The sequence below is a fragment of the Vespula pensylvanica genome, chromosome 6 (genome assembly GCF_014466175.1).
Source record: "Vespula pensylvanica isolate Volc-1 chromosome 6, ASM1446617v1, whole genome shotgun sequence".
Classification (NCBI taxonomy): domain Eukaryota; kingdom Metazoa; phylum Arthropoda; class Insecta; order Hymenoptera; family Vespidae; genus Vespula; species Vespula pensylvanica.
Window position 1 is genome coordinate 4,495,658 of NC_057690.1, and position 7,390 is coordinate 4,503,047.

At 31.9% G+C, this 7,390-nt stretch overlaps 1 protein-coding gene across 2 annotated transcripts in view; it reads left to right on the forward strand.

Moving 5' to 3' along the window:
- The first annotated feature begins 2,213 nt into the window (after positions 1 to 2,213).
- LOC122630123 overlaps positions 2,214 to 7,390 on the forward strand; it is a 24,576-nt gene continuing 19,399 nt past the window's right edge. Inside the window, exon 1 of one of the 2 annotated variants that reach the window (XR_006327414.1) lies at positions 2,214 to 2,799. The gene's annotated coding sequence lies outside the window, so the exon portion shown is untranslated. The remainder of the gene's footprint in view (positions 2,800 to 7,390) is intronic. The other variant, XM_043814258.1, reaches the window with a different exon arrangement.

Here is a 7,390-nt window from a genome sequence, read left to right on the forward strand (position 1 = left end):
AAAAAAAGGAACTATAATGATTTGAGAAAAAAGAGAAAAAGAAAAATCGTATGCAATGATCGAAGAAAAGAGAAAGAAAAAGAAAAAAATCTATATAATGATATATCTTCGAAAGTAAAAGCTTCGTATTAGAATATTAACGTATAACGTATGAGAATAAATCAAGGATTTAAAGTAAGCCACTCCCATCATCGATAGTTCGTTTACTACAGAGGCGAAGATGCATTGTCGATAACAACGTGACACCTTCTCATCGACGAGTCGAACATCCTTTTTATTCTGTGCACAGTGCAATTTCCTCGGGAATGAAGTAACATCTTTACGAGCGATAGCGTTCGCATACTGCGCGCGGTTCAAGGATATTGAGTACATATTCACAATTAAGTGTGGCGCAAACTCCGCCTAAGATACGCGTTGGTGGTTCATTAAAAAGCAAGAGACACGTCAGCTACCAATTCATAAATCATATTTCATGCGAAACATTGATTATCACTATCACCTTTTATATTTATGCATCTATTTCGGTTTCGTTTGAACTCTAATAAGTAATATCCATTAAGAAAATTATATATTTAATAATATCCATTAAGAGAAAGGATGAGATAGATAATCCTACCCTTTTATTCCAACATTAATAATCGTCATCGTCGTCTCAATTTTTTCTTTTTCCGGTCTATTCCCAATATCATTCGAATATATGAATGATAATTATTATTGATTATTGATTACGGCTCGTATATATTAAAAAAGGAAAAAGAAAAAATAATATAAAAAAGTAAAGAGATTATATTACATTATAATCATGTAATCATCAATTATCATTGTTATCTCTTATATTAAAAATTGCAATTATATTAAGAAAAAAGGAAAAGATTACATTTTTTATCGGTTTCATTTTTTTTTCTTGATCGAAGATAATAGAATTATATATGTATATGTATATGTACATATATATATATATATTCTATATATTCTATATATATATGTGTGTGTGTGTGTAAGTAGATATATCGAAAGTCACGCTTCAAGGATGTCCCATCTGCGATACGACCTTCAATTTACATATTCTCATGTCGACCACTTTACACCTGCTAAAGGTCAACTAAGGAGGCAATCTCTCTTTCTCTCTCTCTCTCTCTCTCTCTCTCTCACTTATTACTTTTTGCTATCTCCTAATACTCCCGAAAAAAAGGAAAAAAAATGGAAACCAAAAAGAAAGAAACGAAAAGAAAAGAAAGAAAATAAAATACCGAAGGAAGCGTTACTTCGAAACGTTAATATTTCATTTCACTTTTACATGAGAAAACAGCCTTTCTCTTCGTAACCATCCTATCGTTCCCACGATCATCACGCAACGAACGATTTAAACGGAACCAACCGTGTTTTGTCATAGTACGAATGGGATCACGATACAGAAGTGAATTTTGCGACAAGACAACAATGAGGAAGATCAGTTGGGTACGGTTCATTGTTCCAAAAGTGTGGCCAATGTATTTTTTTTCCTCTCTTCCCTTTTCCCTTTTTTCTAATCTTTTTATGAGAAACATTTTCACTCACGTTTGACACCATAATTTAGATAACAATAATCTGTATAAGTGTATATGTATACATATATATATATATATATATATATATATATATATATATATATATATATACACATACACTTATATCTTAGTCATGAAGAGATTAAGAAGGAGGAGGATGTTGACATCGGCAGGCACGTTTCTTCTGCGCTTGTTTTCAACGCTGAGCAAGAGAAACAGAATTATATATACATATATACATATACATATATATGCACGTATGTTTATACGTATATATGTATATAACTTGTCGAGTGTTATGTTGGTGGGAGAGAGAGCCTCTCTGACTATGTACTTACTTACGCGAGAGAGTCTCTCTTTCGTTAGTAGAATGGTGGGATAAGCTTAGCTGCTATGGCAGGTAAGCATAGGCAGAGTACAGCGAACGTACGTTTTAACGAGTTGGGGAAAAAAAGAAAGAGAGAGAGGGAGAAGGAGAGGGAGGAAAAGGCGAGCGAAGAGAAGGAGGTGAAAGAAGAGGAGGAAGAAGAAGAAGAAGAAAAAGAAGAAGAAGAAAAAGAAGAAGAAGAAGAAGAAGAAGGTGGTTAGTAAAAGAAGGGGAAGAAGAAGGTAGAAGGAGAAGATGGGGGAGGGGAAAAGTTCTCGTTCTCCGACACAGCAAAAGCAGTCAGTCTGAGACGAGATCCCGTCGTGTGATCTTCTCTCTCTTTTTCTCTCTCTTTTTTTTCTCTCCCTCTCTGTTTTTCTCTCTCTCTCTTCCTCCTCTCTGTTTCTCCTTTATTTATCTTTGTCTTTCTCGTTTTCGTTCACGATTACGTGCGTAAGATTACGTTCGAAAGATCGCGCCAGTTCCGTGATCCAATATTCATTGTTATCGATTATTATCGATAATCGATATTACGTTAAGCGTTGCGACGTTGAAATCACCAAATATATTGTTATATTATTTCTCGAGTTAATTCGTAAAGAAATACATGAGCGTTACCAAAATGGCCGCGCACTGAACTACGAGGGACTTATACGAAGCGGCAGTATCCAAGCGGCAGCTCGATTCTCAACGTGTGACGACATGAGTTGTCGTCGGGACGTTCGACGTTTACTTTAGAAAGGGAAAGGAGGAGACGTCTGTTCTGTTTTTTCTTTTTTGTTTTTTTTCTTCCTCCTTCTTTCTTCAAAGTATCGCCGCCTTCCTTCTATATATATATATATATCACCCCGATTGACTAAATAAATCTAGGTGGACCTATACAAGGTAAGAACGAACAAACTATTTATCTATATAGCGATACACTTGTTTACGTTTAATGTTGGAAAATGTGCAGATTATACTCTCTCTTTCTCTTTCAATAATAATTATAACTAATATTCTTTCTCTCTATATATATAGAAATAAGTTCTATCTCGTGTCATCGATTAAAATGAAAATTTTCTTCTTACAAAAAAAAAATATTAGAAATAATTAACTAACGATCACACGTTATATGATTCCAATTGAATAATATTGAAATGAATGGAAGAACTTCGATCGATAAATCGATACTTCAGATATATCCATTTTTATTCTGTAAAGAATATTTCGAGGAACTTGTTAACAATCACAATTGATTATTATAATTTACGGATGATCGATATCATTCGTTATATATATTTACATACATATTTTCCATTCGTTATATTGTTAAACTTTTATTCTTTTTTTTTATACATACTACAATCTCTCTCTCTCTCGTTCTCTTTCTCTATTGCAAGGTTACATTTCCGTTTTACGTAAATATAATATCTCAGAAAACAGAATGCAATATTTATAGTTATGAGAAACGATTATCTAGCGTCCCTTTCGATTTTATTATTATCGCGTTCCTTGCGATTTTCTCTCTCTCTCTCTCTCTCTCTCTCTCTCTCTCTCTCTCTCTCTCTCTCTCTCTCTCTCTCTCACTCGATTTCTGCAACATTTCCTGGAGCGTCGGAGATCACTTTCATCCGCACTCTTATCGCGGCCGTTCTATCTCGGCACGAACGAAGTATCGTGGCGCGCAAGGAATCTCGATATATCGCAACGACCATAGAGGAGGTATTTAAACATTTTTCATGAGTCGAGAATCTTCATTTTCCTCAAACGGAAAAGAAAAGAGATTCCTCAGTGTCTCTGTCTTTTTTATTTTATTGAATCATTTTATTATTCTATATATTACTATTTATCTTATTACTAATTTTGTTGCTTGGACAAGTTCGTTAATAACGATAAACATTATTCAATCTTTATTCTTAAATCAGTATACTTTTCATAGAAATTTTAATTTATTTTTGTTATATATTATTATTTTACATTATATATGTATATATATATATATATATCATATTATTGTTATTATAATATATTTAACTAAACTTATTATATCGTTTATATTCTCGTATCCATATTAAACAATATATATTATTAATATATGTAATAATACGTAAAATAAAATCGTATAAAATTCAAATTGAAATTATATTAATATAATATGTTTTTGTAGTAAAATCTTTTCTGCGATTTGTATAATATTATTTTTTACTTTTATTCATCGTAACGAAGAATAACTCTATATAGTAATTTCTTTTTCTTTTTCTTTTTTTTTTTTTCTTCTTCTTTTCTTCTCTCTATAAAAATTTAGTTTTAGTAAGAAAGAGGCACGAGGAATGAATTCCTTACGGAATGCCTGTGGCACGAAGGTTTCTCCGCAGGAATCCAGCGCGCGTTCATATCTCCGTCTGGTTTGGGCGGGAATTAAGAACGAGCGCGTGCGTACTCGCGTATCTCAACGGTACTTTTCCAAAGTGACGAGAATTTTTTCGGGAGTTGAAATCGAACGAACTCAATCTGGTAAAAGAACTCCTTTTCATTTTTTATCGTTTATCTTTTCTTTTTTTCTTTTTAAATATTTTACACTTGCCTTGAGTTCTAATCGATCTATTTTATTAATTTCGTATATATCTTTTAACGATATCAAACGATTTTAAATCGAACTTCGCTCGTATTTTTTACTTGTCAAATATTTCTATTCTTATCGCTCATCATTGTGTACGATATCATATATCCGAGCGATTTAATTAAAATTCGAAGAAATATCGTTTAAGAAAATTGCAATAATCGATCGAAACTCTTATTATTACGCGTATGACAAATTTCATGGTCTCTAAAAGATGTAGAACCGTTTCAAATATCTCATTTTTAAATTTATGAGCAAGTTCATGAGAATTGCAAAACATCGACTTCCTGCGCGTAATACAAGAGAATTCTTTACGGATCGACTACGAGGATCGATAAAATCGAGTAAAATGTTTTCTATCGATTTCCGTCGATGCTCTCTACCAAGAAACAGTAAAGTTTGCACTCTCTTTTTTCTCGACATTCCTTTCGAACCTCTTCACTGTATGTGCAAACGATCGAAGACCATCGATTAGCATCGACTTTCCTACTCGAAAATTTCATATATTTGCGATTATAATTTAGCCTTGAGTCTACATCCGCTCTTTCTTAAAACTATACATATTTACAAAAAGAAGAAAAAAAAAAGAACTGAAAAATACGATACAGAAGAGTAAAAGTAAAAATAATATAAGTTAATAAAATAGATAGTATAAATAAAATAATATAAAAAATAAAATGAATGTATGTACGATTTAGGAAACTGGTAGCTAAACTATGTTTATATAAGCAATTATAACCAATTAATTCGTCTGATTGGGAACAAGGTTGAACATGTAATAGTAAGTGTCATAAACACGAAGGTACAATATTCAACATTAGCTTGCGTACGAATTTAACACATAATAAAAAATCTATATAAAAACCATCTTAATATAATGTCAATTGTCCTCTACATTTGGAATTTCATTTTTGAATACATATACTTACTTTTCTCGTGATAATTATTATTTGTTATTCAAACTTTTCTTATTCAAAATTTTCGATTTTAATCAATAACGAATATGATTAGTATACGAATATATATATATATATATATATATATATATATATATTATATATATATTTTTTTGTACATCGTGGAAAACTATTTCTCCTGTTTAGAATTTCTTTCTTTTTTTAAAATATTCTCAAAGGACTAAAATGTAAATGGATAAAATTAGATGTTTGGATGGTCGACAACGAGGAACTACGTAGAAAGTACTTATATTCGTGAGAGAGAGGAGATACATAGTGGTAGATACTAACATATCTATGTCTACGACGAGCAGAGCGAAAGTTTTCATGATTCCTTTTGCACGATCGCAACGAACCTGCCAATGAAACTACTTAGAATGAACTTTCTCGAAGGAAGACAAGACAGTTTTTCCATTATCATAAATTCGGTCCAAAATCGTTTTTCTCTGATATAATCTTCGAACGATATTTGAGAACCAAAAATAATTATATCTGGATATAAACTCTTATGTTGAAATAAAGATTCTCGTGATTATCTGTCGTTGCGTGTTGCAGTTGTTAAGCAGATATATATTTATTTTCGTTCGAGTATACGATCCTCTTAATTTAAAAAAAAAAAAAATACGAAAGAAATTAATTCGTCGTTTGTATGAATAAATGTGAATTAACAAAAAATAATTCAAGCATAATCTCTCGAGACATATTTTATAATAGAAAAAAAAAAAAAAAAGAAAAGAAGTAATATAATTTCTAATTCTTAGAGAATCTCTATTCCATTTCGTTCTTCTTCCTTTTTTAATCTTATAATTGCCATCTTTTATTTCGTCATTCTTCTCTATTTTTTACTATGACTATCTCAATATTTAAACATTCGTTTCTCTTTAAAAAATAATATAAATACGAAAATCATTTTTTAGTATATATTGAATGACTCGAATATTCGTACAGTAAGAATATTATATAAATATATACTATTATTTATTTTAACCGATAATATATCAAAATAAATAATAATAGATCATACCTAATATATTTTCATATAGATATCTTTAATTTAGAAATATTAAAACGATCGACTTTATATAAAGATTTTTCTTCATTTCTTTTCGTGGCATATCTTCGTCGATTTCTATCGATACTATTGACCCGTACGACCACGATAGAAACCAGTCTAGAAGCGTGCCATGATACTCACCTACTCGTTATGTCAATGAGAACGATGTACGGCATTGGAGTCTATCGGAATGCCGGTACGCTTTCCTCGACACACACACATATATGAGCATACGCGTACACATACACTCTCATCCAAGGAGGACGTTCCCTCCTTTTCCTCTTTCTCCTCCTTCCCCTGTTCTTCTTCTTCTTCTTCTTCTTCTTCTTCTTCTTCTTCTTCTTCTTCTTCTTCTTCTTCTTCTTCTTCTTCTTCCTCCTCCTCCTCTTCGAAACTTATTCACGAGGAGAGAAGAAGTGAAGCTTCGTAAGTGGTCGGCAGCTCGCTAGTACTCTGCTTGCTAACTCGCTTGCCAGCAATAGCCATATTCATCTTCTGTGTCTTTCACTTCGTTCGTCCCTGTGTCCATTTTTCCTTCCTTTTCTCGTTTATCTAGCTCTCCGTCGACCAAGCCTAACCATCGAGATAGATAGTTAAAAAAAGAGAGAGAAAGAGAAAGAGAAAAAAATTAAGGACGCGCGAACGAGCAGTATAAATACTATCGAGTTAGGTAACACCTGGTTCACTCATTTCACTTCACTGTACTTTTCAGTTAATCAAATTATTAAAGCATTTGATTTAACAAAATCAGTAATTCGCTCGATACCGATCGGTGTTTGTGACATTGGTAAAGATATTAAAAATATCGTAGACCGGTAAAATGCTTCGTTCGATCGTTTAATTTTTTTTTTTTTTTTTTTTTTT